This window comes from Phyllopteryx taeniolatus, chromosome 6 (assembly GCF_024500385.1).
Source record: "Phyllopteryx taeniolatus isolate TA_2022b chromosome 6, UOR_Ptae_1.2, whole genome shotgun sequence".
Taxonomy (NCBI): domain Eukaryota; kingdom Metazoa; phylum Chordata; class Actinopteri; order Syngnathiformes; family Syngnathidae; genus Phyllopteryx; species Phyllopteryx taeniolatus.
Genome location: NC_084507.1, coordinates 12,981,623 through 12,995,571, shown reverse-complemented (window position 1 = coordinate 12,995,571; position 13,949 = coordinate 12,981,623).

Genomic DNA, 13,949 nt, shown 5'->3' with positions numbered 1-13,949 from the left:
GCCCCCACCCACCCCCGCCCGCCCGCTCGCTCGCTCCCATTGGATGGAGACACAGACGCGCTGAAAACAGGTGGCCACGATCTCTATCCAGTATGTGTCACATGGAATTACACAGGAAGGAATATTATATCAGCATCATATAGTTGCAATCGAATCCATGGCAGATTTGAAATGGCTCACCAACGGATAGTACAGAAGTGCATCTATCCGTAAGTCGTTTTCCTACACGACAACTTCGTAAAATAATAAAAGGTACCAAGTAATGCATATGCATCGTATAATAACATCGAAATCAAATAAATATCGAAATAAATATTTGTTCATCTTGCAAACAAATAAACAAAGAAATGGCCATGCTAATAGTACGCTATCATTTGGGGCCTATGGGCCAGTGGTTTTCAAACTGGGGTCCGAGGACCGCTGGGAGTCCGCAAAATAATTTGAAAAAAAAAATCATGTATTATTTAAAAAGTGTATAGCTACGTTTGCGGACCGGAATACCGATTAAAACAAACATCCATCCATCCATCCATCCATTTTCTGAGCCGCTTCTCCTCACTAGGGTCGCGGGCGTGCTGGAGCCTATCCCAGCTATCATCGGGCAGGAGGCGGGGTACACACTGAACTGGTTGCCAGCCAATCGCAGGGCACATACAAACAAGCAACATTCGCACTCACATTCACACCTACGGGCAATTTAGAGTCCCCAATTAATGCATGTTTTTTGGGATATGGGAGGAAACTGGAGTGCCGGGAGAAAACCCACGCAGGCACGGGGAGAACATGCAAACTCCACACAGGCGGGACCAGGGATTGAACCCCACTCCTCAGAACTGTGTTTTTTTTTTTTTTTACTTAAACTTGCAAACAAACACCCTGCCATGGCAATATATTTCTATTTGGTGCTGAAAGGCTTCAAGAACAAGTGCAAGGCTCACTTGGGTCCTGTAGGTGGCACCTAAAATGCAAAGAATCCACGACAGGTTTATCTCAAAACTGTATGAGAACTTGGGTTGCAATCATCTAACGTCATCCCAGTGTTTGACATCAGAAAAATTTCACTGCACACCACCAAACAAAAATGTCAAAAAGTCTTTATATTGGATGATATTCAATGATGACTTTGTACCCAATGTTCTATTACTTGCGCCCCTGAGAAATTAGTCATTGCATGCAAAAATGTGTTACTGTATGCATAAAGACTGTGGCATACCATAATAAAAGCTAATAACATTTTTCTCCTGTTTAATGTCAAGACGTCTGAGTTGTGTTGTAGGTTAATTCAGAACAGTTATTGAGTGAAGGCACATATTTCAAATTAGTCTCACAATTAATACCAAACAAAAATGTCAAATAATGATAATCTTGTCTCAGTTTACTCACAAATTTACTAATCCTGTTAAATTGAACACAAAGCTATTATTCTGTTGTATGAATGGCAAGAGGTGGATACACAGGTTAGTAGAAGAGCATTTAATTGTTCTGCCTGTCGCTAAACGTCATTGGCATAGATACATGAACAAACATACAATTCTTGTAGTAAATAAATAATCATTTTCAGACTAATTCAGAACAAAAATTCCCGCAGCATCCCTGATGATCTCGCACAGCACACTAATGTGCCACAGGACAGTGGTTGGGAATGACTGTATCAACAAACCAAAAAAGGCATTTCTTTATCAATATGTTTATTAGGGCCGGAACACCAGGTGGTGCAAAGCCCCTCTTCGATTGCTGTGTGTATTATTGTTTCGATGACTGAATCAACTTTTGGGGGGTTTCGACATGACTGAAAACGCATCACGAGAGCTAAAAAAGAAGTCAGCGGGTGCACATACTGTTGAAAACAATACGCATACATACTCTGTTAAGAGTGTGAGGTGCCTAAACCTGTAGGATTTCCAACATCTTCACATTTCTCTTCCTCACAATCGAGGTGAAAAGCTGAGCTTCACCGCCTAGTCTTTATCTTCTATTCAAATGCTGTGCTGATTTCAAAACCAAAGTGATGCAACGCCGCCATCAACAGGGGTTTGTTAGTCATTACAATAGTTTACAAACCTGAATTTAAAAGACAAGCTGGGCAAGACCCTCTTCCACTTCTCCCCATTGACAAACATACTTGACAAATGCATACATCGGTGGCAGTAAACGGGGGAATTCCATTGGACGAATATAAAGGTCCACGGCAGTGAATGAGTTAAGGGCGACAAAAATAACTTGACCAACTTTTGCAAGCGTTTATATCATGGTGAAAATATATGTACTGCATTTAAAGGGTCGCAAGTGGAAAGACAATCATACCACCATAAAGTTGCCTCGATCAGGTGGTCCTCGCAAGATTTCTGACAGAGGAGTGCAAAGAATAATCAGAAGAGTTGTTCTAAGAGCTAAGGAGCACCTGTGGAGAGCTTCAAAAAGACCTGGAATTAGCAGGTACTGTTGTCACAAGGAAAACTGTGAGTAATGTACTCCGCTGCCATGGCCTGTCTGCACGCTCACCACGGAAGACACCATTGCTGAAAAAAGCATGGCAAAGCTCATTTAAAGTTTGCTGAACAACATTTGGACAAGCCAGTTAAATATTGGGAGAATATAGTCTGGACTGATGAGAGCAAAATTGAACTCTTTGGATGCCATAACGCACATCATGTTTGGAGGAGAATTGGCACTGCACATCACCCTAAAAACACCATGCCAACAGTGAAGTTTGGAGGTGGGGACATGATGGTGTGGGGCCCACGGAAACCTACAAGATTTGAAGACTGCTTGTGTGTAGAAATGGGCCAAAATCACACCAGAGCAATGCATGCGACTAGTTTCTCCATACAGGAGGAGTCTTGAAGCTGTCATTACAAACAAAGTATTAAATAAATACCAATTGGTGTGTTCAATACTTTTTCTCTGTGTCATTTGACATTATTACAGACAACTTAATTTCTGATCTTATTTGTTCTACTTTCTTTGTATGTATGGGTTACTTGGGTTGTTCCCAACATCTGGTGAAATCTTCAGATCAATAGCACCTTTTGAAATATGTTTGAGAAAAATGGTGACGTGTTAAATATTTATTTCAGCCACTGTACATGGTGACATTTTAAATTCATCACATCCACAAAAGTGGACATCAAGGGTTTGTGATGCAGTTCTATAATGACTCAATGTGTAATTGTAACTCCACAGAGTCTATTCAGCTTAATCCTGGCTAATGAGACAATTCTACCTGGCTTTAATGGTATGAATATATGACGGGTGTTGAGTGCACGCTAATGTGCACCCTAATCGGATGAGCTCAGCTCTCAAACGTGTGGGAGCGGATTAGAGAACATACCGATCACAGATCAGGCCGACGGGCGTCAATAATGCAGATCATCATGTACAATTTACAAGTATTAGTCATGCACACAATTCAAAGACATGGAGCACTTTTTCCATGTTGAGTCACTTTTTTTCTTTCCTGGTTTTAATGTCACGCTCGCATCATTTCATGTGTTGTTTTAGGTGGGAGGAATTAGTTTGAGGCTTGTTTCTACAGTGCATGCACGGACTCATAATGGACCAGTAATGGCGAGTGGCTCAGAAAGGTCAAAGTGAGAAGAAAAGGTTTTGTATGGACAATAGGGCACCAATGATTGAAAATGATGGGGAGAAAATGACTTAATTGTTCAGGGCTTTATTTGGGGATTATAATGCATTCATATGACGATATTTTGAGAATTGCTTTTAGATTCTCAATTAAAGATACGAGTTGTACCCTTTCGGCATTTCAAATCAGAACTTCCAAGTAATCCCTCGTTTATCACGTGGGTTAGGTTCCCGACCACCCTCGCAATAAGGGAAATCTGCAAAGTAGCGACCACAACATGTTTTAGATTTCTACATAGTATTTTAAAGCTGTATGAACCTCCCAGACTCTTATTAATATTCCCCACATTCCTATTAACTTCTTATTAACACTTTCTATACTCTTAAACACCTTTTAAACTCTTAAACATACAGTAATGTACAGTAGTACTGTTCACTATGTACATTTTCTTCCTTGTAATGTGTTTTCATTTTTTTTTTTTTTTTTTTAGGCTCGAAAGCATTTATTTTACCACCCAAAAATTACAGCATCCATGCAAAATCCCGCAATATGGCAAATTATGCACGAAATGAATATGAAAAAAAAATGCAAAGCACGAAGAGGTGAAGCACGATATAGCGACGGAACACTGTATTTCAATCAGTACAAATAAATAATGCCACATTGAAAAGTACAAAAAGCGTACTAATATGAGAAAATTAAATATTTCATGTTAATAAACAATTAATTAAATCAATGAATAAAGTTATCGTTTGTGAGAATTTTGACTTTTATTTCTTTGACTTTATTTTCACTATATCACGACCTTTCTTGTAATAGTACTTTATTCTCAAAGGATATCATCTTATTACATTCAGACATTTTATGCCTGCTACACAATTTTCTTCCATTAATATTCTGACTTTGTTTTTGTAAAATTACAGCTTTATTCCGCAGTAATAATGAGATTCTTTTCTCCGAATATTCTGACTTCAACTTCAAAACATATCCTGGAATAAAACCTTGTGCCACAGTTTTTTCCCAATAATATTAATAATATTATAACAACAGAAAATGACAACTTTATTTCAGTAATATTTACAACTTTATTGGAACAACATTGACTTTTTTCCTAGTAATATTACAACTTTTGTTACAACTGACAATATTGTAATATCACTTAAGACTTTTCGTGTGATTTCACAATATAGTGTTATGTTGCCAAATATGGTATCTTGCCCAACAGAGAAGAAGCTCCTTTACAGTCTCACTGCCATTGCAAAAGTATAGAAAGGGCGTGAAGCCATGAAAGAACGTTGACAAACATAACGCAACACAAATAAGCCAGCGTAAATGGGAAAATGTATGCCAGGGTAACATTAGGTTTGACAGAAAATTGAAAAGCCACATGATGTATTTTTGCAGCGTGCTAGTAGTACGCACCACTACTAGCACGCTGCGGCTACAAAAAGGCCGAGGTTAGAGGGCAGCACAGACAGATGAGACTATTCAATGAAAGGAGGAAATCCTCAGTCGCACGCCCCCAGCGCGTAACCACGATTTGCCGGCTGCACGGTGTAGGAGAAAATATGTGAACAATATGACAAATGGAGTACAATGAACAGACTGTCAAGTGGGCCAGCTTGTTGCCATGGTGAGTCTGCTGAGTCTACACAAATGAGCCTGCGCCTGATAGATATCCATCGCTCGAAGCATAAAGCCGCGCAATCACAGAACAGGACATATGGCTGCACAAATCCCACTAAACATCAGTGGGAGAAGTCACTGAACATGAATGAGTCTGATGAGGAAAAGTGAAGGGGTTGAACCATCTGTGCACTTCACTTTATAGCTACATGAAAATATCAAAAGTAAGTGGTGAGATTTTTTTTGTAACCTAAACTGTTTGATTAAAAAACTGGACTTTTTCCTGCAAGCGTAAAGATGAGATTGTGAACAGTAGTAATGGTACATTACAGATGGTGAGTGTGATAGTGTCCCACTACCTGGCACTGTTTTTCTTTCTAATACAGTGTGTCCCAGGGAGGTACTGGGCCAAAAATTCAGCCGGGGAATTTACATGGAGAGGTCCACGGCGCGCACAATCGAAGACCGATTTTGTTTTGTTTTGTTTGTTTGTTCCTCCTGCCTTGCAACGAAGCCCCGAATACTAACCAATGAGTGGTCATCGTGATTTTAGGTCTCATCATTTTTGCTGTATACAATGTATGCATATTACGATTGCCTACCCAGTACGGCAGCCTTACACACGGCATCTCAACCGGTCTGGTTATTGCTGCTTTTTGTTCTATTCTCTTCCTTCTCCCCCAATAAGACCACCACATCTTCCTCCTCCTCCCCATTCTCCAAGACCTCCTCACTGCCACCATGAGGTCACCCAGTCCCTCAATAACCCCTCTGCTAGTGACCTTCACCCCTGATACTGCTGCTTAATAAAAATAACAATAATAATCATAAGAGTTATGATCTTAATAAACAAAAGGCAATCCATGTAAGAAAATGCCATGAATCACACAAACGCACACATGCACGCACACACACTCCCTATTGGAGGGTTTACACTTGCTTATATCGGAGTAAACCCGCTCATTTGTAAGTATCCCGTAATTGTTGAAAGTGTAAATCACAAAAGTCAGGTCACAGAGACTTGATCATTTTCCGATGGTGAGCAACAACAAGAATCAATGATGCCTGCAACAGAGAGGACGGAGCGCTGATGTGACGTATCACATTTAGACGTAGAGCATGAGGATTTAGGACCAAAGTGTGATGTCATCACCTCAAGGAGTATAATGTGGATGAAATTATGAATAAATAAATAGAAAATCATACAAAATAACACTTTTTTTCTACAGGTGTAGATGAAGGACAAGATGATTCCTTACTTCTTACCCGTTAACCACATGTACAGTATGTACAGAATGTCAGGGAGGTCACACATGCACACATATATCTATTTTTTTTTTCATCATTGTCGCCTTATACTTCCCGTGTAGCATATTAAAGGGCTGGCATTGCATTATGAGGCCTAGATGTGCTGACCTGTAATCAACAACTGCCAGACGGATCGCTATGCTTATACGACACATCCATCCACCATAGTGAAGGGCTTTATTATTGCTTTTCATAAATCTGTACTCGCTATGAATATGAAGTCTCCCTTTTTTTTATGAAACCATCAACACCCAAGAAAATGAATAATGGATTATGCTGCTCACAAAAATACTCAACTTTTCCCCTCCACAGACTTCAGTGAAAATGAGGATATACAATATCACTTCCAGGTAGATGATAATACTGATATCGATATAGACTCATAAGGTAGTCAACATCATACGGTGTTATTAAGCAAATGTATGCACTGATTATTTTTACATATTTTTCAATCTATATTAAAATCTCACCGCTGTCCCAATGGAAAGTATTGTATTTCCAAATAGACCTTTGTGATATTTGGCTGGTTTTCCAAAAACAAAAAAATATATTTGGATCCTATTTCAGATAAAAGCGCCCACCCAAAACAATTAGAAGATAATAATAATAAAATGTATAAATACCTGCTGCCGGCACGGTGGACGACTGGTTAGCACATCCGCCTCCCAGTTCTGGGGACAGGGGTTCAAATCCCAGCCCGCCTGTGTGGAGTTTGCATGTTCTCCCCGTTCCTGCGTGGGTTTTCTCCGGGCACTCCGGTTTCCTCCCACATCCCAAAACCATGCGTGGTAGGTTGATTGGAGACTCTAAATTGCCCTTCCTCAGCAACTCCGTACACCAGTTGACTAACATGCATGTGATATGGTGTTCATTCACTAATAAGTTCAAGAGACACACTATAGGCTTTAATTACTTGTGCTGGGATCACTAATAACAACACAGGTGAAACTAACATATCAACTCACAGGTTCTTAAAGGTGTTTAGACACACAAAAACATTTAAATGAAATAAAAAAGAATCCCAGCACCACTCGTCAGTAGCACTGCCTCTCTCATTTTCCCACATCCTGTCCTGGCCTTTTCTGTCCTCTCTTGTCTTGTTCTCTTGGTTAGTTATTGCACGTCCTCACTGGGTGGAAGGAAGCCGGAGTACCCGTGGAAAACCCACACAAGCACAGATACAACATGTAAGCAGCACACAGGAATGCCACCGATGAGCTTCGAACCCTGAAACTCTGAAATGTGAGGCAGATGTACCCACCACGAGTTCACTGTGCTGCCACAATGGTCAAATATTTTTGCAAATAAATTGGATCCCAGACGAGTGGCTTGACTATGATACAAATTAATATAGGACTGAATTTGTCAAGGCTATTCGTCGCCCCATAGATGCCGCGTTCAAGTGCGGAGACGCACACAGATTTCCACTCACGCGCTTTCTGTCACTTTAACTTTCCGGTTCGATTTCTTCCAAGCCCCCCCCCCCCCCCCCCAAGAGATGATTCAGATGTCTTTTTTACAGCCCAACTGTTGGTCTCAACACCTCCTTCACCCCTCTCAATATTAACAACAGCGATAAGACCCTCATAAGATGCCACGTCTGGTTTGGGCCTCTTTTTATACAGTCAAGGCCTAGTGGAATGCTGTAATAGTGTCATGTGATTGAAGAGGCCAGTGGTCTCACTGCTGCTGCGACGAAAGTGTACAACTGTCCCAACGCCAATATTTACAAGTGGCACACAAGCTAGCTGCACTTCCTCCAAAAATGTCAGTGTGATGGTAAAAATGTATGCAGGGTTGGTGTTGAGGGATGACTGCATGTGCGCCCCATGAGTCAGCTGCACTCAAAGTGCCACCGTTGGTTTGTGTGACTCACACGCTGCGCCACAACTACTGTCACGTGACCACGGTTTTACATTGCCCAAATAGGACTACTGGGGTCAATATCATTATAAAGTGCACTTTGTTTCCTTATCAGAATCACTCAGTCATTATACAAATTTTGCAAAATAACAAAACTCTGAGGTCTCATTATAAATGGCCAAACATTTGCACAAGTACCAGTACAGTAAGTCTCCAAAAATGTATTACCTTCATTTTGCATGTTTTTTTTCTAATACGTGATTTAGTCATGTACCACACACTGCTTTGCTAACTACAGTGTGTATAATATGTAGTTAAAGGATACCATTTATTTATTTTCTTTTTACATGGTTTTATTGTTATAAGATCAAACAAGTCATTTTGATCAGGGATATTGCATTTTCAAAATCATATTGAGCATTTTTCATTTGTCCCGGAAACTGCTGTCCACATTCTCATTTTGGGGTAACTGCCGCTTTAGAAACCCTCTAATCTTTTCAGTGACATTACAAACAGCAATATTGTCTTTCTTAAATGTAGGCTGAAATAGTGGATAGTTGCAGAGTAAATATATACACTGTTTTGTTATTTCCACCATCTTACTGTATGTGTGTAGTTGGACTTTGTCAAGCTTACTTAACATGACAACTGTCATAATGAAATAATTGATACAAAAACCCTTTTGAAATTTGAAGTATACTTGTTAAACAGTAAAGAGTCAACTTGCTTGCTGAATCATATCGCTAAGTGAAGGTCGAACATGTGCTCACTAAATGCTTACATGAGCCAAAAATGTCCACCCTGTCATTGTACACGTCAAGAAGATCACATATTTTGCTGTTTGCATTTATATTGCCTGCTTACAGTTAATTTCTACAAAAAAATGTGGGAGCTGGATCAATATGAATTTCCAACTACATAACATCTGCCTATCCCGCCTGTGTGGAGTTTGCATGTTCTCCCCATGCCTGTGTGGGTTTTCTCCCACATCCCCAAAACATGCGTGGTAGGTTAATTAAAGACTCTAAATTGCCCGCAGGTGTGAATGTGAGTGCGAATGGTTGTTTGTTTGCATGTGCTCTGCAATTGGCTGGCGACAGTTCAGGGTGTACCCCGCCTCTCGCCCGAAGATGGCTGGGATAGGCTCCAGCAGCCCGCAACCCTAGTGAGGATAAGCGGTAAAGAAAAAGGATGGATGGATAACATCTACCTAATACATAGAATATAAAATTCAATGGAAAATCTCAACTTTTAGGGGGTGAAATGGGGGAAGTCACAAAGGCATCGTATTGTTATGATCTGTGTTTTTGTTGACTTTCTTTTGATTAGATTTAGGTTTGTCATGTCATGTTTTTCTCTGTGTCCCTTGTCAATGTTCATGTCTTGCTCATTAGGTTTTCCGTTTCCACCTGTTCTAAAGTGTATACAGATTTTATTTTGTTATTTTTTGGTGGGGAGGAACCTCTCCTGTCATTTATAGAAATACTCACAAATTCATTTTTGTCCTGTGTAATATAAAAGCAATTGCTTTGACGCCATCTTAGTGCCAAGGAACTGCGTTGAAGTGAATTCATGAGCTCCATTTAGACAAAAGTAGGGCTTTGCCATCATCTTTAGCAGTTACAGGCAATTTTGAATCTTTTATTGGTGGGGCATAATTTACAGATTTTCGCTATTTGTAACATGGCTCAGTTCCATCAATGTAATATTGAACCCATAGCCCCAACTCCTAGTAGTCGCATTCAGTGAATGACAGGTCTTAAAGTGGCCTTAAAAAAAGTCGTGAATTTGGTTCCCTTAAACCTGCAGATGCACATGCATACCTATGGACAATTTGGGGTCTTCAATGAACCTAATAGATATGTTTCTGGAATTTGGGATGAAGTGGGAGTACCCGTAGAACCAACTAGCTAGCACTGGAAGATGAAAATTCCACACAGAAGAACCTGAACTGGGGTTTTAACCTTTGACCTCTCGACTGTGTGGCAGACGTGCTACCCACACAAATATCATATATTAATCAAAATTCATGAACGATACACCTTTGTCGAGATCTGAAGTGCAGTTAAAAACGCAGTGTCAACTTTTCCTCTGCACAGTACCAGCTCAACTTTTCATAGTTTAAGGAAGTCAGTTTTTCCAAGAAAAATAGCACAGCTGTGAAAACCCTGGCGTTTAAGGCATCAGTGAATACATACATTCTAAAAACAACAACAATGCAAGAACAATTAAGAGTATCCTGTATTCACTTACCGGTAAGAAGATAGACTTTATTTTGAGAGGGCGGGAAGAAAACGGGAGCGTTGCATCTAAGAGGAGATTGTGGAGTATTTCACTGCAACATCCAGCGCTAAGCCACTTGTAGCTAGTTAGCATGCAGTGGGGAAAAGGAGCATAAAAAGTTCCAAATACAACTTGTGACTTGTGGTCTGCAGACAGAAAAATCTCATCCAAATATTTTGTATCCCATAGAGATGCAACAACACAATGCAGAAAGGAGCTATAAGGAGACATCTCACCTTAAGGATGTGTAACCTGAAGAGAGTTAAAAAGTTGTATGAATGATGATAGACAGACAGACAGACACCTACCGATAAATCGTAGCTGTAAGGAAGTTTTTGTGTCAAAGCGAAAGTGAGGTTTCGACACACACAGTTTTAGACTAGTTGGGATATACCGTAAAATATGGACACACACAACATTGTGGAGGGATCTGGTCTCAATGTGAGGTAAGATCATCTTAAATACTGTGCAGGAAACTCATTCACCAAATGCAGTAAGACTGTTTTGATTAGCAACGGAGTTCAAAGGGGCTCAGCAGCTGACTATTCAATGGCTGATATTTCAGACAATATCGTCTATGAATTGAGGTGGTAATTGTCCGTCCATCCATTTTCTACACTGCATGTCCTAATTAAGGTCACTGGGAAGCTGGAGTCTATCCCCGCCGACTTTGGGCGAGAGGTGGGGTACACCTTGGACAGTGGATATAAAAAGTCTACACACCCCTGTTTAATTAAATGCCAGGTTTTTGTGATATAAAAAAATGAGACCAAGAAAAATCGTTTGTTTTTTTCCCCCATTGTGACCTATAACCTCAACACCTCAACTGAATTTAAAAACAAATCTTTTTGAGAGTGCCATTACAAATATCTAAAATAATGTGGTTGCACAAGTGTGCACACCCTCTTATAACTGGGATATGGTTGTGTTTAGAATTAACCAGTCACATTCAAACTCATGTTAAATGGGAGTCGGCACACAACTGTTACCATTTAAAGCGCCTCTGATCCGTCGCAAAAGTTCAGATGTTCTAGTAGACTTTTCCTGACATTTGTATCACTTTCTAGCAGAGGCCTGAGGGTTATGCACAAACACTGACTGCTATTTCAAAATGTTCATACTGTAGTTTCCTCCACGTTTTCAAAGGCCCCCAAAGTTCAAGGTTTAGGAAAACAGTCATCAAGCATGATACTGCCACGTATCATGCTTTACTTTTGGAATTATAGCCAAAAAGTTTGTTTCATTCATTCATAGTTTCATTTGAACATAAAATCTCACAAATACATGAAGGAAAATGTGTCGTGTCTATAAGACGATTGCTCCTCTTTGTCCAATTTGTAACTGTCAATGCGCTTTTATAAAGCACAGATACAAGTTGTTGTGAGCTTGTGTCTTTTCACACTTGACACCAATAAGGCCTTTGCACACCGGCTCAGCATCTGAAATATTCCCCCTGTGCCTCTTCTCATTTATTTCCTTTGGAGAGCATCGATTGGCTCCTCTAAGGACTCGGCTCTGGACTAATATTTCAATTCAAGTCCCCCACCTCCTCCTCCTACGTGCTTTATGTCTGACTGCTCATCATTAGTCCCACCCTCAAAATACTTGACCTGGAAAAAAGCTGGGGGGACCAGTGATTCAAACAAGCTCTCATTATTGCACACATATGCATGCATAACTGATGACAAATTAGTTCAGCGCTAATAAGTACACGAGACATTCTTCAAATGTTAACTCCTGCATGCCTTGATTTTGATTGAGAGGACGTATTACATTTATGAGTCACTTAAGACAACTAGCTGGTAATATTGTTGCCTTGTCTCCTGACAGGAATGACTGCTCAGCCACGCCAAGCTCAAATTGTTACTTCAGTCAAGATCAGTGGCGTATTTAGTCATTTGGGGGCCGAAGGCAAACCTAGTCATGGGGCACTCCACATCCGTGTGCGACATTGACAAAAGTTTTATTTTAACCTCAAAGCAAGGTCTTCAATGATGACGTCCTTAAAATTCCTCCAGGGATACTTTCACTGAAAGCGGCAAATTCACAGGTCGACTGCACGGCGTTCTATGCAGAACAGTCGAAATGGAAAGTAACAAGGCGACTCCACAGATGATGTCACTGACTTAAAAAAGATACTAAATACAGACAGTAAAGTCAACTGCAGTTGAGCTATTAGGGTCTCATAAGGCAGAAAAACAGAGACAGCAGTATCATGGAGGAAGATGTAACAGGGAACACTTACAACGTTGGCACCTGATTCGGAGAAGTAAGATATTAGTCATCCATGGCATTATTTAAAAGAACTGTCTGATGTCGTCTGCTACAAGAATGTTTTGCAGCAAATCACCGAACCACTAGCTTCCAGGAATCCAAAATTCTTCTTATCTGGGGTTGGAGGGGGAGCGATCAAGATTCAGTTACCTGGCCCTGTGTGAAAAAGTAATTACCCCCCTTGTTAAATCATGAATTAATTGTGGCTAATCACAATTTCTGGTTAATTTTCACTGATCACACCCAAGCCTGATTACCTTCAGACCTGTCCAATCAAGAAGTCACAAACAGAATCTGTCCCGACAAAATCAAGTTGGATAAAAGATCTAAAAAAGCTCCAACAAAATGCACGACCCAAAGTCGAGAAATAAACTGACATCAGTCTGGAAAGGGTTACAAAAGCCATTTCTAAAGTTTTAGCTTTCCAGCAAACCATAGGGAGAGCCATTATCCTCATATGGAGAAAACATGGAACAGTGGTAACACCTTCCCAGGAGTGCTCAGCCCACAAAGATTACCCCAAGAGAACAACAATGACTCATCCAGGAGTCCACAAAGGAACTCAGGGCAACTTCTAAAGAATTGCAGGCCTCCCTTGCCTCAGTTAAGGTCAGTGTTCATGACATAACAAGGAAGAGACTGGGCAAAAATGGCATCCAAAGCAGAGCTCTAAGGCGAAAAACCCTGCTGAACAAAAAGAACAGAGGCTTCTTACTTTTGAAAAAAAACCAAAAAGCATCTGAATGATTCCCAAGACTTTTGCGAAAATATATGGACTGGCGAGATAAAAGTTGAGCTTTTTGGAAAGTGTGAGTCTCGCTACATCAGGCATAAATGTCGCATAGCATTTCAGAAAAAGAACATCATACCAGCAGTCAAACATGGTGGTGGTAGTGTGATGTCTGGGGCTTACTTGCTTCAGGACCTGGACAACTTGCTGTGATTGATGGAACCTTGAATTCTGCTCTTTAACAGAAAATCCTGAAGGAGAATGTTCAGCCATCAGTTT